Below are 24,730 nucleotides of genomic sequence, written 5' to 3'. Positions count from 1 at the left end.
TGTACCATCCACAGGATGCACTGCAGCAACTCGCCAAGGCTTCTTCGACAGCACCTCCCAAACCCGCGACCTCTACCACCTGGAAGGACAAGAGCAGCAGGCACATGGGAACAACACCACCTGCACGTTCCCCTCCAAGTCACACACCATCCCGACTTGGAAATATATCGCTGTTCCTTCATTGTCGCTGGGTCAAAATCCTGGAACTCCCTTCCTAACAGCACTGTGGGAGAACCGTCACCACACGGACTGCAGCGGTTCAAGAAGGCAGCTCACCACCACCTTCTCGAGGGCAATTAGGGATGGGCAATAAATGCTGGCCTCGCCAGCGACGCCCACATCCCGTGAATGAATAAAAAAAGAATTACACCAGAAGGGATATTTGGCCGGAAGCTGCTACTGGGATTTATTTTGCCGAATGACACAGGAATACCATTGCTTGTAATGCAACACAAGAGAGGGTTTTACACTTTATTAAAAGTAGTTTTCTATTTAACTGATAAAAAGGTCCACGGAAAGTGATATCATAACTTTAATACACTGGTATAAATCAAAAGGGTAAAACTTCAATCGCTTAATGTGGTACTACAATATTCCTGTGTAGCTATTAACCTATTTATGTTTACATAATAATATGTAAAAATAGTGCACATAGGAATGTAGTATAAGAACTTAGGAACATGGGAACATTAGGAACAGGAGTAGGCATTTCAGCCTCTCGGGCCTGCTCCACCATTCAATTAGATTCATTTTCCCACCTTTGCTACATATCCCTTGATACCCTTACCTAACAAATATCTATCTATTTCATTCCTGAAAGCTCCAATTGTCCTCGCACCCAAAGCATTTTGGAGGAGAGTGTTCCACATATCAACCCTATCAAGTCTTTTTAACATTTTGAACACTTCGAATAATTTAATCACCCCTCAATCTCCTACACTCGAGGCAATACAAGCCAAGTTTATACGATCTGTCTTCATAATGTAGGCCTCTAGCCCCGGTGTCATTATGATGAATATACGTTGCACCCCCTCCAAGACCAATATATCCTTCCTGAGGTGCAGTGTCCAAAACTGAACACTACTCCTGATGGGGTCTGACCAAGGCTATACAACGGAAGCATAACTTCCTCCCCTTTTGCATTCCAGCCCCCTTAAGATAAAGAGAAATATTCAATTAGCCTTTTTGATTCCTTTTGGACTGCCTACTGGCTTTTAATGATTTGTGTACATGGACTCCCAAATCTCTTTACTCCCCTACAGTTCCTAGTTTATCACCATTTAGGAAATACTTTGATGTATCTTTTTTGGGTCCAAAGCGGATGATCTCATACTTCCTCACATTGAACTCCATTTGCCATAGTGTTGCCCAGTCACTTAATCTGTCTATGTCCCTTTGCAACTTCTTGCTCCCATCTGCACGACTTACTGACCCTCCTAACTTAGTGTCATCAGTAAACTTGGATATATGACTCTCTATTCCTTCATCTAAGTCATTAATAGATCCCTAGGGAACACCATTAGAATCATAGAATGGTTAAAGCACAGAAGGAAGCCATTCGGCCCGTTGAGCCCGTGCCAGCTCTCTGCAAGAGCAATCCAGCTAGTCCCACTCCTCCGCCCTTTCTCTGTAGCCCTGCAATTTTTTTCCCTTCAAGTACTTATCCAATTCCCTTTTGAAAGCCACGATTGAATCTGCCTCCACCACCCTTTCAGATCATAACCACTCGCTGCATAAAAAAGTTTTTCCTCATGTTGCCTTTGATTCTTTTGCCAATCATCTTAAATATGTGTCCTCTGGTTCTTGACCCTTCCGCCAATGAGAACAGTTTCTCTCTGTCTACTCTGCCCTCATGATTTTAAACACCTCTATCAAATCTCCTCTCAACCTTCTCTGCTCTAAGGAGAACAACCCCAGCTTCTCCAGTCTATCCACGTAACTGAAGTCCCTCATCACTGGAACCATTTTAGAAAATCTTTTCTGCACCCTCTCTAACGCCTTCGCATTCTTCCTAAAGTGCGGAGACTAGAATTGGATACAATACTCCAGTTGTGCCTGAACCAGTGTTTTACAAAGGTTCATCATGACTTCCTTGCTTTTGTACTCGATGGGCTCGATGTTACCAGGGCTGCGGGTTCGCAGCGGGGGGGCTATTGGGCGCGTGGATAACACACCCGGCGAAATCAGTCTGCCCCCGGCGCGATCGCAGCCTAATTGGATCCACTTACCTGGTCTTCCGGGTTCCCCACTGCTGATCTGCGCATGCACAGTAAGCTCTGTCAGCTGGAGGAGCTCTATTTAAAAGGGGCAGTCCTCCACTGACAGATGCTGCAAGAAATAGGAAAAATTACAGCATGGAGCAGCCCAGGGGGAAGGCTGCTCCCAGTTTAATGATGCCTCACTCCAGGTATCATTAGATGGGGTGAGAAGGAGGGGGAGGACAGAGATCTTCCCCCCGGCGGGCGGGAGGAAGTGGCCTGCCTCTGCCACCAGGAAGGCCTGGCTCGAGGTGGCAGAGGAGGTCACCTGCACCACCAATGTATTGCGCACCTACATACAGTGCAGGAGGCGCTGCAATGACCTAAGTAGGTCAGCCAAAGTAAGTACACTTACTCATTCCTCCACACTCCATCTGCCACATCACCGCCCCCACCCCACATCTCCTTCTGCACTGCCAACACTACTCTGTCACATCACCCCTCACACCCACTCAAAGCTCATCCTCATCTTACTTGCATTTACTCACCTCGCCAGTACTCATCCCGCCACTACCACTCAACCCAATCCTCATACAATCTCATGGCTCTATCTCATACTCACTCTCTCATGCATCTCTTTCACGGTCAGCCTCACTCAACCTGCCACTACCTGTGCTGCAGCCACAGGGCATGCATCAGATATGTGCAGTAGGCAGCGTAAGGCAAACATGTTGTGAGCATGAAGGGGATGCACAAGGGTGTTTGAGGGTTTGTCATGGTTTTTAATTATATTTAATTTCTGACCAACTCACATCACATATTATATTGGCACCACTACTGCCACGTCTTTGCGAATCTTGTCTGGTTTGTGCAATACTGCCCGTTCCTGAGGATCACAATGAAGACCCACACCTGATGCCACCCATTGTGTCACTGCAGAGTGGGTGTAGGTGTATTTGCAGGGCTCTTTTGTGCAGATGACTGAGAGACGTCGGCAATGTCCCCGGTGGCACCCTGGAAGGATGCGGAGGAGAAGTTGTTGAGGGCAGTGGTGACGTTGACAGCGACAGGTAAGAAGATGGTGCTCGGGCCAGCCGGGAGCAGCTCGGCATGAAGGAGGCTGCAGATGTCCACGACTACATGTCGAGTGACTCTGAGCCTCCGTGTCCACTGCTGCTCAGAGAGGTCCAGGAAGCTGAGCCTCGGTCTGTGGACCCTGTGGCGAGGGTAGTGCCCCCTGTGACGAATCTCTCTCTGCGGTTGCCCTCCCTCCTGCTGTGCAGGTGGATGTGTCACAGCACTGTGTTGTGGAGCTCCACGTGTCAGAGGTGGACGGCTTGGCCAGCGTGGCTGGTGATGCTGTTCGCCCTCTGAGTTCATGACTGCAGCTTCGGCGGCCCCCATCCGGAAGATGTACATCTGAGGGGGTCTGCAAGGTAGGTACATGTCTCTGGACCCCGGGGTAAGTGTGCAAGTTGGTGAATTTGATTGTCAGGAGGAGGGTGGTGGAGGCCAAACTTTGTCCCAAGTGACAGAGTGGCCCCCTGCAATGACTGAGGGTCTCCACACCCCCCCACCTGTCAAATGGACCTTTGCAGCTGCCACAGGCTGATAGCTGCAACACATCCATTTCAACTGGGAGTGTTTCCCCTGGTATGGGAAACAGTCCCAGTTGTTTCTAAAATCCCACCCCTCCTCACATATTCCCTTAAACAGGTCTGTTAATGACCTGAAATAGCTAGATAAATACTCTCAAGTGGCACCCCGCCGGCTTTAATTGCCTGCGGGAGTCCCACATGCGGGGGCTGCGCGCACGTCGGCGCGTCTGTGGGGAACCCGGAAGTGGGTGGGTTGGAGCCGGGCTCCCGACCCGCTCCGGGATTCCCCGATTTTCAGAGCCCCCCTGCCAGGAACGCATCAGATAGCGGGTGCTAAATTGGAGGCCTATGCCTCTATTTTTAAAGCCCAGAATCTCGTATGCTTTTTTAACTGCTTTCTCAACCTGCCCTGCCACCTTCAACAATTTGTGCACGTATACCCCCAGGTCTCTCTGTTCCTGCACCCCCTTTAGAATTGTACCATTTAGTTTAGATTACCTTTCCTCGTTCTTCCTATCAAAATGTATCACCTCGCACTTCTCTGCTTTAAATTTCATCTGCCATGTGTCCGCCCATTCCACCAGCCTGTCTATATCCTCTTGAAGTCTATCACTATCTTCCTCACTGTTCACTACACTTCCAAGTTTTGTGTCATCTGCACATTTTGAAATTGTGCCCTGTACACCCAAGTCCAAGTCATTAATATAGATCAAAAAAAGCAGTGGTCCTCGTACCGACCCCTTGGGAACACCACTGTATACCTTCCTCCAGTCAGAAAAAACAACTGTTCACCATGACTCTCTGTTTCCTGTCACTTAGCCAATTTTGTATGATTCTTTTGTAAGCATTTGTCACATCCCGCTTATCAGAGTACCTGTCTTTTATCCCCACTCTCTCTCCTACTTCCCAACCAATTTCAAACTTAAGTCAAAAGGCTCCCTCCAATTCTGTGCACTTTCATTTTTGCTAATAATCTCTTGTGTGGAACTTTATCAAATGCATTCTGGAAGCCCATGTAGATAACATGCATAGACACTCCCTTATCTACCTTATTAGTGACCGCAAAAAATTCAACTAGATTAATCAGACATGACCGATCATATTTATTCAAGTGCTCAGTCACTCTATCCCTAAAGACAGATTCTAGTAGCTTCCCCATGAATGATATTAGACTGACAGGCCTGTAGTTACCTGGGGGCCGATTTTTGGACAGCCAAGCGGGTGCTTTGGGGGCTCGTAAAATGGGGGAATCCCGGAGCGGGCACCGAGCCCGGCTCCAACCCGCCCACTTCCGTGTTTCCCAACGACGCGTTCGGGTGCGCGCGCAGCTCCCGCATGCGGGACTTCCACCGGCAATTAAAGCCGGCAGGATGACAATTCACATACTTATTTAGATAGTTGAGGTCCTTGACAGACCTCATTGACAGGAGATTTTGGCAGGGGTGCAATTTTCAAGTATCCTCGGCGGGTTTCCCGTGCTGTGGGAAACACTTCCTGTTGGAGCAGACATGTTTCAGCCAGCAGCCAGTGGGAGGTGCAAAGGATTATTTGACAGGTGGGGGGAAAACCTCATTTATTGCAGCAGGGCAGTCTGTCACTTCAGACAAAGTTTTGACTGCAACACCTTTGTCTTTCCACTCAAAATTATTAATTTACGCCCTAACCTCTGCTGTGCAAACACATTTACCCACTTTGCAGACCCCCTCAAACTCACACCGTCAGGATGGGGGGGGCGCCATAGCTGCATTCATCACTTCATCTGAGGACAAGCAACATCACCAGCCTCGCCAGGCATGCCGTCCACCTCCGCCATGTGGAGCTCCACAACGCAGTGCTGCGCCACACGCACCTGCACAACAGCACGGAGGGCAACGACAGAGAGAGCGGAGTCGCAGAAGGCACTGCCCTCACCACAGGGTCTGCAGACCAAAGCTCAGCTTCCTGGACCCCTCTGAGGAGCAGTGCATATGGAGGCTCAGACTTAGTCACCGGTTAGTTGCAGACATCTGCAGCCGAGCTACTCCTGGCTGGCCCGAGCAGCATCTTCTTACATGTCGCCGTCAAAGTCACCACTGCCCTCAACTTCTTCGTGTCCGGATCGTTCCGGGGTGCCATCAGGGACATTGCCGGGGTCTCTCAGTCGTCTGCACATAAGTCCATAAGGTAGGTCACCGACGGCTTGTTTTGCAGGGCCTCGCACTATATCAACGTCCCCATGGATGACCTCAGCCAGACGGAGAGGGCAGTCGGATTCCACGCTGTGGCTGGCTTCCCACAGGTGCAGGGTGTAATCGATTGCACCCATATAGCAATACGAGCACCTCCACACGAGCCAGGACTGTTCATCAACAGGAAGGGCTATCACTCCATCAACAGTCAGCTCATCTGTGACCACCACAAGAGATTCCTTCACATGTGCGCCAGATACCCTGGCAGCTGCCACGATTCCTCATCCTCCGGGAGTCTAACATCTCGCCCCTCTTCCACGCATCCAACACCCGCAGAGGCTGGCTCCTCTGGGACAAGGGATACCCTCTGAACACATGGCTCATGACACCTCTGAGGAACCCCACCACCGAGCAACAGCGTCAATATAACGACAGCCACAGCTACCAGGTCTACAATTGAGCATGCTATAGGGCTGCTCAAGATGCGCTTCAGGTGCCTTGATCGTTCCAGGGGAGTGCTTCAATACGTGCCAGACAGAGTGGGACGCATTATAGTTGTCTGTTGTGCCCTGCACAACATGGCACAACAGAGATGGGTGCCCCTGGAGGAGGCCCCATCCACATCTGCCACCCATATTGAGGAGGAGGAGGAGGCCGAGGTGGAGGAGGCAGAGGAAGAGGAGCAACCCATGGGCAGAACAGCGGCTCACCTGGCTGCTCGTGAGGTCAGGGAGTCACTGATATGTGAACGGTTCTCCTAACATCAGACAGTGTGAAGAGTCCAGTCCTCACCACCTGGACAGGGGAGCGGCCACACCAGCCCCCTCCCCACCCCCTGCACAAAATAGTCGTGCAACTACACCTACGCCCACTGTAGAGTTACCCAATGGGTGGCATCAAGTGTGGGTATTCATGGGAACCTCATGAAAGGGACTTATTGCACAAGCCAGTCAAGAATGGGCAAGACGTGGCAGTAGCGGTGATAATAATAAGATTTATTGTGAGTGGAAAAAAAATCAAATATAAAATAAAAAAAAACATGACAAAGCGTCAAACACCCTTGTGCATCCCCTTTGTGCTCACAAAACCTTTGCCTTACGCTTCCGGCTGCTCCTACTTGGTGCTTCCCCTGTGGCTGCAGCAGAGGTAGTAGCAGGTTGCTCTTGGTCATGCCCTGACCGATTAGATGCTTTGGGCCGACGCCCTCTGGGTTTCGGTGTCCGTGAGGGCCCCTCCAAAGACTGCTCCACCTGCACCCTGTGCAGGGGCAGACTCGACCACCTGGAGAGGAGGCAGCATTGTGGGTACTGGTTGAGAGGGGGGCAACGGGTGAGACGTGGAAGCGCTTTGAGTGGCGTCCCCACTTCCATGTCCCCTTTCGCCATCATCCCTCTCCTGGGCCAGGTTCAGATCACTCCTACCATTCTGCTGGACAACAGTTTGGAGGACATGTGTGAAGCCTTGTAAGGCCGGTGCTAGTGTACCTGCCTGCCTGTTTAAGTCGGCAGAAAGTTGCTCACCCTGAGTCCGAACGGCCAATGTCAGGGCTTCAATGGCCTCATTGTTGAGCCGTGCTTGAAGCTCAATGGAGGCTAGCCTTCCCTCCATCGCAGACATTCCTGCACTTACCCGCGACACTATCTCAGAGATGCCTTCACGCCCCCGTGACAGTATCTTAGAGATCCCCTCCTGTACCTGTGCCACCATTCCACTCTTGCAGGAGTTGGATTCCTCCATCCTCTGCGGGATTGTGGCGAGTGCGCGCGGCACCTGTTCCATCATCTCGCGAATGTGCTGCTGCCCCTCGATCATTCTCCTTTTCGTGGATGGCCCCCAGTTCAGCATCTGTGTCCAGCTGAGCAGAGCCTGGAGAAGAATGCTCCCACCGACGCGGACTCTCCACAGCTGCCCTTGCCACCAGTGTCTGCTCGTGCTCACATGTGTGGTGACTCACCATGTGCAATCCCAACTAAGTGATGACGGGGACCCACCAAGGTGTGCGTATCTGCGCTGGTGGATGGCTCGCTCAGATGTGATAGTGCCCCCTCAGAGGCCGGCAGGTCCTCTGAGGAATCGCCCTCCGCCGTCACAGCAGTTGCTGAAGGCCCTTTTAAGAGAACAGAAGGCAATATTAAGCATGATGACAGATGGTGAGGTGCAGAAAATGGCAAGGCATGTTAACATCATTTGCTATTGTGAGTGCTGAATGTTAAAGTTCTGTTACCAGCCGTTTGTCGGGTGGCAGTCTCGGCATTCCCCACGGACAGGCATTCGAGGGTGCGGCTCAATTCGAGAGTCTCCCCCCTCCGGACTTCGCCCTCTCATGTGCATTCTGGGCTCTCTTTTCCTATTAGGGGATAAAGTAGAGAGGCGTGAGTGAGGGTTGGTGACGTGGCCAACCGCTGAATGCATTGGTTTGGATGAGGCTGACCGTGAAAGAGATGCATCAGAGGGTGAGTATGAGACAGTGCCATGACATTGTATGAGGATTGGGTTGAGTGGTAGTGGTAGGATGAGTACTGGGGAGGTGAGTAAGTGCAGGTAAGTTGAGGATGAGGTTTGAGTGGGTGTGAGGAGTGATGTGATAGAGTAGTGTTGGCAGCGCAGAATGAGTTGTGGGGTGGGGCCGGTGATGTGGAAGGCGGAGTTGTAGGAGAATGAGTAAGTGTACTCACTTTGGATGACCTAGTTAGGTCATTGAAGCACTTCCTGCACTGGATTCAGCTGCGGGATACGTTGCTGCTGCTGCTGACCTCCTCTGCCACCTCGAGTCATGCCTTCTTGGTGGTAGAGGCAGGCCACTTCCTCCCGTCCGCCGGGTAGAAGATCTCTCTCCTCCTCCTCACCCCATCCAGTAACACCTGGAGTGAGGCATCAGTAAACCTGGGAGCGGCCTTTCCCCTGGGCTGCTCCATGCAGCTCTTTTGGTTGTTTGCTGCAGAGCAGCATTGGAGGACTGCCCCTTTAAATAGGGCTCCTCCAGCTGACAGCCTGTGATGCGGGTGTGCAGTCCGCCTGCTGCGCAGGTTTCCCGGAAGCCAAGGTAAGTGGCTTTAATTTACCTGCGATCGGGTGGGGAATGCACCGATTTTACTGGGCGGGTTACGCACACGCCCAGTCGCCCCCCGCTGCCAACCCGCCTCCCTGGTTATATCGGGGCCCTGGCTTCTCGCCCCCACCTTTCTTAAATAATGGAGTGACATTAGCAAATTTCCAAACTAATGGCGTAATTCCCGAATCGAAAGAGCTTTGAAAGATTTTGACTAACGGTTCTGCTATTCTCTTACCTACTTCTTTTAATAACCTGTGGTGGAAGTCATCGGCTCCAGGAGATTTATCTATTTTAAGTCCCATTATTTTCTCGATTGCCATTTTGTTACTTATATTGAATCCAATAAGTTCCTCCGCTTGATTTATTTCTATCACTGGCATTTTATCCTCATTCTGTGAAAACAGATACAAAGTATTTGTTTAATAAATCTTCCATTGCTTTGTTGACTATTACATTGTTGGGATAATTCCTTCCTTATGCTTTCAAGAGATTTATAAAACTAGAGACAGTAATATGTCTGAGAATTAACTTAATTTATTCTTGCTTCAAAACATTCATCTTAAAACCTTCATACAGAATAGCACACATTTAGCCCCACATCTAAAACCATCTGTACAGGGAACTTCTAGGGGGAAATCATGAGAATGGCTTATCCAAGCCTATTCATGTTACCTGGTCTTGAAGGTTGGCAAAAGTTCCGACTGAGTGAAACGATTTTTTTATACCATTTTCTTTTGTGGTCTAATTCCTGCTGGATGCAGCACTATCAGGTGTTTTAAGACCCCCAGTTCTTTGAACAGATTGCTAGACAAGGATGAAGGGCCTCATACCATACCGTTACTTCCTAACATTGCTTTTCCTGAGTCATAGCTTTGTTGTACAAACCTTTGATGTTATGCTTGATAGCAACAGGAATCTATTGCCTTTTTATATTGCAGCAATCTCCTCTCTTACAGTCTCACCTGCTGCGATCAAAAGCCTGTGTTTTAAAAGCCTATCCTTACAGTACAATGTCTTCAGCCCTGAAATTCATCCTCTCCAATGTTATCAGCATCATTGAGGGGAAAAGACATGATTTGCGAGCAAACAGTTTAAACCAATTCTGCTACATTAGCAGTTCTGTTTTTGTTCTGCATTAGAATAATGCAAAAACATATCTATGTTCCTACATATGGTATCACCTGCATCTGTCTTTCACGTCCCCTTTGGCCACTGTCTTACTCTTGATATATTTATAAAATCTTTTATATTTATAAAACTTCACCAATCAGTACATCCACAGTACACTTTCATTTCATAAATTGCTATAGAAGCTAATACAAATTTTTCTGAAGAAAAAAATACTTCCAAATGTGTGTTTACGTATTGCCTATATAACAGCTATTACTTTCAAAACTGCAGACACATTAACATTTAACCATTTAATATTTCATAATAAAGGAAGATGTCTTTTTTAGAGGAAGCTGAAACCCTGATGATAGAGATAAAAACTATTTTTGCTGAATTTACTGTCAATGTGTTGTTTTGATTGTTCTTGCACAGCTAAAAAGTTATATTCATAAATTGCCAATTAACTAAATGTTTGGAATTTATTCTAGTAAATCGTGGATACCTTTATTTCTCTTAAATTGTGTGTGTATATAAAATATAGACACACTCTTGTTGATTCTTCATGGTTTGTAGGTGTGCATCCGACTTTGCAAAAGTGCATTAGCTTTTTAGGTTAACGGTTAACCATATGAGACAGATACAATTACTGTGAGTTGTCAGACTTCTTGTGATGCTGAGGGATTATTTGTGACATGATAAAAAAGTCTGGTTGGTGACCTTGAATGACTTGATCTCCTATTCATTCCAATAGGAAAGAGCGGTTTCTCTATCACAGGGCATTATCTGGGTGATCAGAGTGATCATGCAAATGTATTGAATGTGTAGTTTTTCAGATCTTCCAAATGGTTGGCTACAATTCTCAAGTAACTAACTAACTGGGCCAGAAAACTGAATTTGGCCAGTCTGATTGATTCTTTACAACTTGTTTTGTATTTTTCTGTAATCCCTTCACTTTAAAAAAAAATCTATGATGGAAGATTTCTTCTGATCACTGACTTCGTAATATTGTAAATATAGTGGGAACGTTTCCTTTGATTACTACTTTTCGTGAAATCAGGAATGTGTTATTTTAGAACATTTTTACATGTTTTCAAAACATAATGAACAAAAGAAATCTTCCTGCTATATTTATGATATTGTTAACATGTGACAATCATAGAAAATCTTCCACCTGTATGTATTCATGTATGGGGATTCACAGAAGGGTACCTGTAAATTTGAGATGTGGGGAAATTGTAGCCACCACTTTTTTGCAAGAAACTTGTGGTTGTGAAATGAACAATTAAAACAGAACGACATCTGTTTATGATCTATATTCCAGAAGAAAGACTCTTACTGGGAATTTTCTTTGGGGTTGTCCTGATTGGCCACCGTAACTTCAGTGGAAGATAGGCAAAAACCCCAGATAGACGTGTAAATGGGGTGTCCGCTGATCTTTCATCGAAGTTATGGCAGTCAATCAGGAAAACTCCTAAGGCAATTCCCAGCATCTGTCTCTACACAACAAAGATGAAATCTTCTATTTTAAAAATGGATATATATATATATATATATATATATATATAAGCTCCTTTGACAGCGTTGTGACTGTGGGGCATTTTTTTTTATTCGTTCATGGGATGTGGGTGTCGCTGGCAAGGCCAGCATTTATTGCCCATCCCTAATTGCCCTTGAGAAGGTGGTGGTGAGCCGCCTTCTTGAACCGCTGCAGTCCATGTGGTGAAGGTTCTCCCACAGTGCTGTTAAGGTAGGGAGTTCCAGGCTTTTGACCCAGCGATGGTGAAGGAACGGCGATATATTTCCAAGTCGGGATGGTACGTGACTTGGAAGGGAACGTGCAGGTGGTGCTTTTCTCATATGCCTGCTGCCCTTGTCCTTCTAAATTGTAAACAATTTTACAACACCAAGTTATAGTCCAACGATTTTATTTCTAGGTGGTAGAGGTCGCGGGATTGGGAGATGCTGTCGAAGGAGCCTTGGCGAGTTGCTGCAGTGCATCCTGTGGATGGTACACACTGCAGCCACGGTGCGCTGGTGGTGAAGGGAGTGAATGTTTAGGGTGGTGGATGGGGTGCCAATCAAGCGGGCTGCTTTGTCCTGGATGGTGTCGAGCTTCTTGGGTGTTGTTGGAGCTGCACTCATCCAGGCAAGTGGAGAGTATTCCATCACACTCCTGACTTGTGCCTTGTATATGGTGGAAAAGCTTTGGGGAGTCAGGAGGTGAGTCATTCGCCATAGAATACCCAGCCTCTAAGCTGCTCTTGTAGCCACAGTATTTATGTAGCTGGTCCAGTTAAGTATCTGGTCAATGGTGACCCCCAAGATGTTGATGGTGGGGGATTCAGCGATGGTAATGCCGTTGAATGTCAAGGGGAGTGGTTAGACTCTCTCTTGTTGGAGATGGTCATTGCCTGGCACTTGTCTGGCACGAATGTTACTTGCCACTTATCAGCCCAAGCCTGGATGTTGTCCAGGTCTTGTTACATGCAGGAATGGAATACTTCATTTTCTGAGGCGTTGCAAATGGAATTGAACACTGTGCTATCATCAGCAAATTTCCCCATTTTTGACCTTATGATGGAGGGAAGGTCATTGATGAAGCAGCTGAAGATGGCTGGGCCCAGAACACTGCCCTGAGGAACTCCTGCAGCAATGTACTGGGGCTGAGATGATTGGCCTCCAATAACCACTACCATCTTCCTTTGTGCTTGGCATGACTCCAGCCACTGGAGAGTTTGCCCCCCAATTCCCATTGACTACAATTTTACTAGGGCTCCTTGGTGCCACACTCAGTCAAATGCTGCCTTGATGTCAAGTGCAGTCGCTCTCACCTCATCTCTGGAATTCAGCTCTTTTGTCCATGTTTGGACCACGGCTGTAATGAGGTCTGGAGCCGAGTGGTCCTGGCGGAACCCAAACTGAGCGTCGGTGAGCAGGTTATTGGTGAGTAAGTGCTGCTTGATAGCACTGTCGATAATACCGTCCATCATTTTGCTGATGATTGAGAGTAGACTGATGGGACGGTAATTGGCTGGATTGGATTTGTCCTGCTTTTTGTGGACAGGACATACCTGGGCAATTTTCTACATTGTCGGATAGATGCCAGGGTTGTAGCTGTACTGGAACAGTTTGGCTAGAGGCGCAGCTAGTTCTGGAGCACAAGACTTCAGCACTACAGCCGGGATGTTGTCGGGGCCCATAGCTTTTGTTGTATCCAGTGCACTCAGCTGTTTCTTGATATCACGTGGAGTGAATCGAATTGGCTGAAGACTAGCTTCTGTGATGGTGGGGATATTGGGAGGAGGCCGAGATGAATCATCTACTCGGCACTTTTGGCTGGAGATGGTTGCAAACGCTTCAGCCTTGTCTTTTGCACTTACATGCTGGACTCTGCCATCATTGAGGATGGGGATGTTTACAGAGCCTTCCCCTCCCGTTAGTTGTTTAATTGTCCACCACCATTCACAACTGGATGTGGCAGGACCGCAGAGCTTTGATCTGATCTGTTGGTTGTGGAATCGCTTAGCTCTGTCTATAGCATGTTGCTTCTGCTGTTTAGGATGCACGTAATCCTGTGTTGTCGCTTCACCAGGTTGGCACCTCATTTTTAGGTACGCCTGGTGATGCTCCTGGCATGCTCTTCTACACTCCTCATTGAACCAGGGTTGATCCCCTGGCTTGTTGGTAATGGTCGAGTGAGGAATATGCCGGGCCATGAGGTTACAGATTGTGCTGGAATACAAATCTGCTGCTCTTGATGGCCCACAGCGCCTCATGGATGCCCAGTTTTGAGCTGCTAGATCTGTTCTGAATCTATCCCACTTAGCACGGTGGTAGTGCCACACAACACGTTAGATAGTGTCCTCAGTGTGAAGATGGGACTTGTCCTTGACCTCTGCAGCCTTTGACATGGTCGATTACACTATCCTTCTCCAATGCCTTGCCTCCGTTGTCCAGTACAGTGGGACTGTTCGCGCATGGTTTCACTCTTACCTATCCAATCATAGCCAGAACATCTCTAGCATTAGCTTCGCTTCCTGCCCCCACACCATTATCTCCAGAGACCCCCAAGGATCTATCATTTCCCCCTTCTCTTTCTCATTCACATACTACCTCTTGGCGACATCAACCACAGACACAGGGTCAGCTTCCAAATGTATGCTCACGACACGCAGCTGTACCTCTCTACCCCCTCTCTCGATCACTCCACTGTCTCTGTGTTGTCAGACTGATGTCTGACATCCAGTCTTGGATAAGCCGCAGTTTCTCCAGCTAAACATTGGGAAGAACAGAGTTCCTGCTTTAAGTCCCCGCCACAAACTCCATTCCGCTCCCTGGCTATTGTCTCAAGAATACCAGACTGTTTGCAACCTTAGCATCCTATTCAAGCCCGAGCTGAGCTTCCAACCACATCCTCTAGACCTCAAAGGCAGCCTGTTTCTTCCTCTGTAGCATCACCCATCTCTATCCTTGCCTCAGTCCATCTGATGCTGAAACCCTCATCTCATGCCTTTGTGATCTCCAGACTCAACTATTCCAACGTTCTCCTGGCTGGCCTGCAACCCCACACCTGTCGTAAACTTCAGCTTACCCAAAACACTGCTGCCCAAATCCTATTCCGCATTAAATCCTACCCACCTATTACCCCTGTTCTTGCTGACCTACATTAGCTCCCGGGAGCTCAAAGCCTCAAATTTAAAATTCTTATCCTGTGTTTAAATCCTTTAATGGCCTCACCATTCCCTATCTTTGTAACATCCTCCAGCCCTACAATTTTCCAAACTCTCCGTTCCTCCGATTGTGGTCATTTGTGCACCCCCCCCCCCCAATTCCTTCACCCCACTATTGGCGGCTGTGGCTTCACTGCCTATGTCTCTGGAATTCCCTGCCTAAGCCCTTTTGCCTCTTTACCTCCCTTTCTTCCTGTAAGACCCTTTTTAAAACCCACTTCGTTGGCCTATCGCCTTCTTTGGCTTGGTATCCATTTATTTTTGATTATGGCCTTGTGAAGCGCCTTGGGGTATTTTTCTATGTTAAACACACTATATAAATGCAAGTTATTGTTGTAAAGCCACCATCTGATGTGGTGCCAATTTCAGGTTTGTGCTGAGTTGGCTGACCTCAACCAGGGTGCAAGTAGAGTGACTAGGATCTTAACGCCCCTGAACTATGGAGGGAGAACTTCTGCTCACAGTTGTGAACCTTGTGAAGTTTGTATACAGAAAAGGAAATTCTAAAAATAATGATGTCAACTTCAACAAGCTAGTGATGTGAGGATTGGCTTTTGAAAATTATATTTCAGACTTTCATTCTTAATATTACCAAAGCCATCTTCTTGTCACCCTCCAGCTTCCAAGAAACAGATTATCCCAATAAGTCAACATATATCAAGCCCAGTAGCTGTATTCTCTGATATAATACAAACTCTAATACAGCATGCTTTAGATTTTTGAATGTCACCAAATATAAACATGAATGCTGGTGATTAGCATAAATATTGTGTATTAAATGAATGTTGTGTAACAGAACATATATTCATTAAAACTGGAAGTTTATTCATTCTAACTGGTACATAGACCATAAAAGAGGCAACTGCCTGCTTTATATTGAACTGAAATTGCCAGTGCAATTGCTTGGAAGTAACCATTTGGTGATAGAAAGAAACTAAGCAAACTGTTATTACTGATAAGTGAAAATGTGGGGTACCTTTAAAAAGTGCAAATAAACTAAATATATGCAGTATATATTTATTTATTTAGCCATACCTCATACATCTAAAGGAACAGTCTTGCCATCTATTTCCTATTTCTTTTGATTTTTGTTTTGAATTTTTAAAACTCAAATTGTGAGTGCTGTCTCTAATCAGGAATTAGCTGGAGACATCACTAAACCTACTGGGGAGAAAGGAATTCAATTAATATCAGTAGACAGAGGCCCAGAATTTCCTGGAGCTTTTCAGCATAACTATAGCGTTAGAGAGGCCTTACACTGTTTTTCTCCCCGAGGAAATTTGTGTGTAACTGATTTATGCTGGTTTTACAACGAGACGCCGGTACACGCTAGTTTCCTCAATCGTTTGTGCCAGTTTCATGAAAAGTGTGTCAAAACCCTTTGCCACTCATTTTCAAAAACCCCGCCCCCATGCAAACGTGCAGCTCGCATAAGTTTCATGCATTTCTGCCTCATGCGCTGTCGGGGCCGGTGGTGGGTAAAATTATCTGGGGTTCCTGATATTAGTCACTATCCAGTGACGCCTGCTGGGAAGTGTGCCTGTGTGGCATTGCAGGAGGATAGGATCGGGCTCGGCTGTGATACTTCCATCATCGAATAGCCCACTGACATTCACTGACAATGAACAATTGCACTTAGGTGAGGTACTGGAGGACTATCAGCAGCCATGGAACTGCCAACAAGTCAGTGATTTCATGGATGAAGAGAAGAAAATCAGGGGGAAAAAGTGTCAATAAGAAACACACCACCTCAATGACTTGGAATTTGAGCAATCTCACTTGAAAAGGTATAAATAAAATGGTGTCTCTGAATACCAGATAAGTACATACAAAATTCAAATTAAACCTTTAACAATGAATAAATCACTACTGAATACAAATTGTACTGTGAGTCCCCAGGACCTAATCAATAATAAAATCATTAAACCCATTAGAAACAGTTACTCAGGATTGATTATACTTGAAATCCTAATGGGTTTATAATTCCCAGGAAGCTCGTATGAGCTTGATTGTCAGAAGTCTAATTTTAAAATTAGCTTTAAAACTATTAAATGGCAGTCAGTCGTAATTTGCTCAAAAGGGCTTAAATTATGATTATCCAGATTTCTATCTGCCATGTGGCCTTATTATTGCCAGTCAATGGTATTGCACGATAGTGCTCCAATACTCCCATTGGCTATACAAGAAGTACTCCACAGCCAGCGAACTGGAGAGTTGAGCAGTAGAATTTAATCAGAAGGGTTGGAAAAATCCTTTAATTGATGATCTTAGCGTAAAGTCCAGTTTTTCTTTTCTTACCTTGCAAGCCTGTGGCAATTGACCAGGAAAGTAGTTTAGTCATTTACTTAACATTGCCAATGTTATAACTATTAAAACAAACTTAGGTTTCAGAGAAATTGGGGGCAACTGAGCTACCCTGAATATTAATGGGTGGAAATTCTTATGGGGCATGTCTGTGATTTCCTGATCTGTACTCCTGGTGGTTGAAGCTCTGTACCAGGAACAGACATTTGGCAAATCAGCCCTTAAAGGTAAAAACTGGGATTTGAATTTGGACCGGGAACCAATGTAGGTCAGCGAGCACAAGGATGATGGGTGAACGGGACTTGGTGCGAGTTAAGATATGGGCAGCAGAGTTTCCGATGAGCTCAAGTTTATGGAGGGTGGAAGGTGGGAGGCTGGCCAGGAGAGCATTAAAGTAATCAAGTCTAGAGATAACAAAGGCATGGATGAGGGTTTCAGCAGCAGATGAGCTGAAGCAGAGATGGGCATAGGCCGTCTTGCTGATGGAGCGGATATGTGGTCAGAAGCTCATCTCAGTTCACAATCTTGGCATCCTATGTGAGCTTGTCTGGTTCAGCTTTACAAGTCTCTCGCAATACACAGAGCAATGAACACATAAATAATTCGTGGATATGGTAATAAAATGAGTGAACTCAATTGAATAATACTTGGATGAGGAAATCATAAATGGGCTGTGAAATGTATGGCTATCATATACAATGAGATTCTACTATGTTTTCTTTTTGCAGCAAAATCCATGAACAATTGCTGAGATAACTATTCAAAAATAGGAAAACAAATTCTGAATTTCTGCCCGGATGATTGACAGAACAGATTTGGGAGATTTTGGGAGTTTTTAGGGACAGGGTTACAGCAAGCAGGACCAGTATGAGAGAGTCTGTTGGGCTGGGACGATAGGCTATTCCAGGAAAGCAACCTAAATTCTTTGAGCCAAATAATGTTCTGAAGATGATATCCTGAAGATATTCCTCATCAGTTGTGTTATTAAGTTATAATGTTGTTAGGGTTCCTAATAATTCAGCACTGAATGATAAAGATGAAACAACTAGATTTATTTTGGTTGCAAACATCGTCACATAAGCAGCTCCCTAATGGAAGGCTTGGTATTCAAAAATCCTTCATGGCACTGCTGGCAACCTGGGTGGAGAGATTTATGCACTGCCATGCCATGCAAAGAGTATGTAGCAATGCTCCTGCCATGAGTGCACTTTGTAGCCAAAGTAAGATTGTATTCGATGTGTATTTGTAGTCCCAGAGATTACAGCCCCTGTTTCACTATTTGAAGGGGTTACTGCTCAACTTTTGGCTGCATTTCTCACCATTTATATTTATTTTAGGTCCCCCAATATACATAGCAAGCAGGTTGGAAGATCCCCTGTGGGTTTGTTCCTGGGCTTGGTTACATTAATTATTCAGAGGTTCAGGACGTGTAGGTTGCTAAGCATGGTGTTTCCAACTGCATGCCCATGTTTAAAACTTTAACACTTGTCTGGGTAGCCATAGAGTATGATCACATTGGTTAACTAGAAGGCTTTGGTGACCAGCTGGCTGCTACACAGGACTGACTCCTTCATCAGATTTCACAATTGTCATTTGAATTACTTGATACTGATTTTAGTTTGGACAGACTATCTGTTTTACGGCAGTGGTATCTTCCTCCTTCTAGGGGAGTGATTGTAGGTGCTTTCCACAAGCTCAGCTTTTAGCTGTAGCCTTCAACTTGCAGGAGTTGGTCTGGATCTAACCAACTGATGCTTAATTGAAAGATTGATACTTAAATGAAGATCTCTAAATGCTCATACTCAAACTGATTATTCATTACATCAAGAAGAGTGCCTTTGGAGAGAAAGGCTTTGTGAGGCTGCGGGGAGGTTTTGTATCAGGCTGGCAATGAAGTATACTTCTGTAAAAGGTAAAATTGCCTCAAAAGGCAATTGTGTGTGAATGATTAGGTTGGAATGAATTGTGCCTGCCAGATTTAATGGGACTTGTGTTAATGATTTGATTCCATATTTACGTTACAAATGTTGATCCAAAAAAGATGTGCCCAATGGGTGTTGCACAACTTGTCCAGCAATTACAACTGTGTTGTAAAAGGAAATCGGTGCTTGGATCAGTTCAAGGGTAATAGTCAAAAGAATCCATCAAAAATATGTTTAATTCTTTTCCTAAATACTGTGCTGGATGGTGAATGGAATACCTTATATTTTGGGCACCCAGTGTTAGCACCACTCACTCCCAAGTCAGTTATAGCTCAGTTAGATAAAAGAGAAAAGAGAGCAGTTATTCTATCCCAATAATATGACTTAGTTCTACCTCAGAAGAGCAATCCCTAATACATCATTGTGTCATTTTCCATTTCCCACACCAGCCTCTGAAGTAAGATCATCAATTTAGTGCCAAATTAGGGACACTTATCAGCTGTGGGCCTAAGGCCACTAGGAACAGGATTGAGATGCCCAGACTTATTTCATTTAGGAACTTAATTGTACTTAATGGAAATTTGTCTTCTGTTCACAGCAGCAGTGGCTTAAATAAAACTTGCTAATTATACGCCACTGTGACACATAATTCTGATGTAAATCACATCCCAAAATGGTGTTACTGTGATGTTTCAATAATGTGAATAAATAGCACAGGATCTTTTTCTGGCAAGCCAATATCAGCAGCGAATCAATCCTGAGATCAATCTGATTATGTGAATGTATTTTATTGTTTCCATACTTTAGCAGAATCTTTGGAACATTCAAATGGTAATACTGATAATGTAATATTTTGTTTGATTAGGTTCAAAATTTGTGTTTTACCAAAACCCACTGCCACTGATATTGCTTTTTTGCAAGAAATAAAAAGTTAACATTTAAAATGTTGACATTTTCAAATATGCTAAAAAATTGCTTTGTGTGTAATGCAAAATCCTTCAATAGCAATATTCTCTTTGAGGCTGATCCTGATTTTTTGTTTACAAGGTAGGCACAAGAATCTCACAGTGTCTGCTGTGGATACATTTTAGATTAAAACTATCGCACAGTATTAATCCTGGTCTAAATCATAACTACATTATTCTGTTTCAAGGACCCTAAGTGTGAACTTGCTTACTGCCATCTAACCATGGTGTGACCTCCATGGAACATAAATTGGAAAAAATTGATACTGTTCAGAAAGGGAGAGATATCAGGCAGGTAGAGGTTATTAACAAAACAGTAAGATCTCAGTAAAGCATAGTGGTAAACCTGTGTAATTATTGTACTGTGTCCAGTTATTTGTGAAAAGTAACCTGCAGTACATTTGTCCTCCTCCTAAATTAGGGTGGTGTTTGGAGAAAACATTTTGAAATACATTACACGAAGGTGAAGTATTGGTGGTTACAGGCCCCACACTAGTGATGGGAGCAATTTCAGCTTTAAATAGTGTGCAACAAGTATTTCCACCTCAGACAGCTGCACCTTGACTTTGTATGTATCTGCGAGTAATTTTGACCTTGGACGATATTGCAAAACAGGGAGATATCGGATCAGCCGCCCGTTACACATCTCTCCCAAGTTTTATTTTCATTGACTAACAGGTACAAGGCAGTGGGAGTCAACTTCTGGAGAAAAAAAGCAGGCAACCAGACCGCTTATCGAACCAACTGACAAACTGAACCTGAGTAGCTATCTGGAGCAGACCCGAATTCATAACACTAGCTTTACTCAAAGCACCCCACACTGCCGTGTGACATACCTTGTCCCTTTTTAAGGAAACCTTTTTAAATTTGTAACAACTTTTATATTGCATATTCATAGTTTTTAATTAGCACATGGGGTCCATTTGGTAACTTGTATTTATTGCTTCTTGAGATTATTCCCTCTACTGTGTCATAAAAGGATCATTTTATAAACGTGTCTTCTCATTGTAATTGTTTAGGAGCGTTAGCAATTTCCCTGTACTTTGAAACTGATGTAATTAAATAATTTGGATATTTTCTTTTCCTTTACCATTGTTCCCCCGGTAACCAGGTATTATGGGATTACTGTAAAATTCAATTGCAAATAGGCCAGTCAATAAAATTTAAGTTATTAGCTACCAGTTCAGCTGAGTGTGACTAATTAATTTCTGTCTTACAATTTTTTTTTAAAAATGGCTTTGAACACATTAACAAAAAAAGAATCTGACTAATGGTCTCTCTGAGGGGAAACTTTTAGCGGTTAAATTTGCTCAAGTTGGCAACATTTGTTTAAGTTGATCTATAAGATGATAGTTGTATTAATCATATTTATTGGATTTTTGGATTGGAGTCAGGCAATGGGGGATGGTTTATGGTTGGGAAGGGACTGCAGCGTAACCATCCTGCACGGGGCAAATTTTCATTGTAGCTGGACATAGGGCGGGCAACGGCATAGTGATCGGGATGCTCGCTTGAAGTCCCTGGCGAGAGCCCATACCGTTTTCATGATCAGGCCTCAGTTTAATTTGATAGGTGAGCTGCCTAAGGTAGGACTCCTTAAGGGGACACACACGATAACAGGGCCGGGGGGGGGGGGGGAGATTGCGGAGGGACCGGCCGCAGATATTACCATTTTCGTGGGCCCAGGAGGGCCATTCATGTAACAACTTACCACCAGCGTTTTAGGCTACTCCACGAGGAGTCCTTTTCAAAGCAAAACTGTGGAGCTTACAACACACTATCACTAACCCGGATACTCATGTACGACTGTATGACAAAGCCCCACCGGATCTACTGAGGCACCCAATGCGTATATTTTAACATTCTAATTGTGCAGAATGAACCTCATTGTATCTTAGCTCTATAGCTCTACTGAGGTCCAGGGGAACTGCATAGATGCCATCCGTCAAGGCTAAAGGTGTTAACCTTTGTCACCCAGGATCCAGCAGGATGCATGCCTTTCATCTTGGAATAGTGCTGGCACGGTGGACTACTCCTTCTCATCTTTCTCTACGTCAACCAGACGCAGATGAATACCCAAAATGAATGTAATACTGTCCAGGATAGAATAGATAAGTTCTGCCAAATTTGCCAGCCAGACAACAATACACACAATAGAACAAGTTAAGGCGTCATTACAGTTTAATACCTTAATTTACTTTTTACATTGGCAAGTAGGCAGGGTCTTCCTGCACCTGATATCACTTCCAACAGAAAATTGCACAAATGCAAAAATGGTTGTGACCTAGTGGAATGGGTCCTCGGCCCATTCCCTGCCCCTGCCCCAATTACACTGATTTAGCAGCACAAATATAGTGGTTACCATATTTGTCAGGTGTGACTACAGCAACTGGATGCTGCCAACCCTAATGGCTGTGCTCTCTCTACATTATGTTGTAAAAGGCAAAGGATAGTTTCCATTTAATTCACTTATTAGGTGGTTTTCTTGATATCACTAAATATCTTCTGGACCTTATCATCTGGGACCCAGCCTTGACACTAAGTTAAATTTTACATTCAGCTAAATCCAATTTTCAGGCACAAATTGGATATTATTAATAGGAAAATGACCTGGAGCTTCATTACAGTGGATCTCATCCCATTTTCTTCTCTAATTCCATGGTTACAATATCAATGACCCCAGGATGCATCTGCCAATTTATGGGTGAATGCATGCTACTTTCCGGCATTTCTGGTCGTATAGTACTGTTTGCATTACTTGCCCATATAAAATGGGTATCTAGGGTTGCTAGGGACTGAGTTATATACAGAGTTCATTTTAAGAGCCCAGCAAGAAGATTCTTTGAATAGTTTTTAAAGAGGATTTCCTCTACCAGGATTAAAGGTCTAAAGTTAGGAGGCTCTAAGTGATCTCTGACAGTTGTCGTCTCATGCAAGCAGAATAAATGAAGTGAGAAGTTCCAATTGCCAAAGTGAAGCACAGTAATATTCAAGTTTTAGCATGCAACCCATAGTGAATATAATCTCAGTTACATTTAATGGAAGGATTCTTTTGGGCTGAATGTCTGTAAGGATATGGGTGAAGGGAAACATCCAAGCGAAGGTTGGGGTAAGATTAGGAAGTACTTTAGGTCAGTGTGAGGGGAGCTAATTGTAAATGCCATACTGTTTAATACACTGCATTAATGAAAGGTCTAGGATTGTTCTCCTGGTATTACACTTTTCCTAGTACTGCTTCCAAGTCAATGTTATGGTGGAGCTGGCAGTCACACTGTTTGCTTCTTCTCAGGGAGCTGCAGTGATCTGTTGAAGAACAACCCCTCCATTGCCTCACTTCCTCTTTATGGCCCAATCCAAGAAATGGGCTGGTCGGAGTCAGCACATGATGGGGGTTAAATTCGATTACCCCCGAATCTGGACACTGGGGTTGCAGCACGCGATTAACCCGTGCCCAGTCATTCCGTTGCAAGCATGCGAGATTTATGCTGCCTGCTCATTTACCTGATTTCAACGTGAGCAGCCAGGCCTAGCTGCGTTATTCAGTGACTTCTCACCAGCAGGGGGGCCCAGATATCGCATGAATGGCTCACACCTCTTAAAGGCAGCCTGTGCCTCTTATTTGCAAAAAAAGATACGGGTCCGCATGGAGAACAGACATCGCACACGTAAAACACAGATGCAGGAGGTCCCGTCCCTATGTTTACAAACTGCTGAGTTATGTTAAAACACAGAAAAAAGGTTGCACACTACTAAATCCCACATGCTCCAATCTGCACGGCAGACCTCACGGATCTGCCGATCTGAGTTTATACCAGGCCTGCGCGACAGCGTGCACCAAGGTTCTCCGATGATGCACTAGAGGCCATGGTGCAAGAGGTGGATAGAAGGAGGGGCATCCAATATCTGCAGGGGGGGCAAGAGGCCCTTCAAACAAATGCTGAAGAGGCAGTAAGGGACGCAGTCAATGCCAGGCGCACAGCACCACGAACATAGATGCAGTGCAGGAAGAAGTTAAATGCTTTGACACAAGTGGTCAAGGTGAGTGAGGTCAACTGTCAAGTGGCATCTCCTACGAACTGCATCACTAGCTGCATCCACTGCTCCACGCACTACACCCCCCCATCACCCACCTATCAGCAAACTCTTTCAATCAGTACTCAACTCTTCCAATCAGATGCTTCCTCTCACCCTCACACATTACCACTGTTGCAAGCCGCACACCCACAACTCACAGGTCACACACACTGGCAGCTATTCAACCATGACAGCCACATCACCCAAACATCCTGCAGGACACTCACCAACACACATCCCACTATCTTGCAGGAGAAGGTGGCACATAACAGGAGGCAGCAAGCGGCAGTGACATTTAGCCCCTTGAGCCTGTTCTGCCATTCAATGAGATTGTGGTTGATCTGTGACCTAACTCCATATACCCGCCTTAGCCCCATATCCCTGAATACCCTTGGTTAACAAAAATCTATCAATCTCAGATTTAAAAGTGAAATTGAGCTAGTATCAACTGTCATTTGCAGAAGAGCATTCCAAACTTTCACTACCCTTTGCGTGTAGAAGCGTTTCCTAACTTCATTCCTGCAAGTCCTGGCTCTAATTTTTAGGCTATGTCCCCTAGTCCTAGTATTCAAGTTTAGGAGAACTCCAAAAAAAGGTATAAATGCATCA

General features: G+C 45.3%; 1 long non-coding RNA gene across 1 annotated transcript in view; it reads left to right on the top strand.

Annotated features, from left to right (window-relative positions):
- The window catches only part of LOC137332738 (uncharacterized), a 59,462-nt gene extending 38,244 nt beyond the window's left edge, over nt 1–21,218 (top strand). The window contains exon 6 of the long non-coding RNA XR_010965734.1: nt 20,469–21,218. This is a non-coding gene — a long non-coding RNA (uncharacterized lncRNA). The remainder of the gene's footprint in view (nt 1–20,468) is intronic.
- Nucleotides 21,219–24,730: the final 3,512 nt, after the last annotated feature.

This window comes from Heptranchias perlo, chromosome 15 (assembly GCF_035084215.1).
Source record: "Heptranchias perlo isolate sHepPer1 chromosome 15, sHepPer1.hap1, whole genome shotgun sequence".
In the NCBI taxonomy this organism is placed as follows: domain Eukaryota; kingdom Metazoa; phylum Chordata; class Chondrichthyes; order Hexanchiformes; family Hexanchidae; genus Heptranchias; species Heptranchias perlo.
This window is presented reverse-complemented; position numbering and strand designations above follow the sequence as displayed.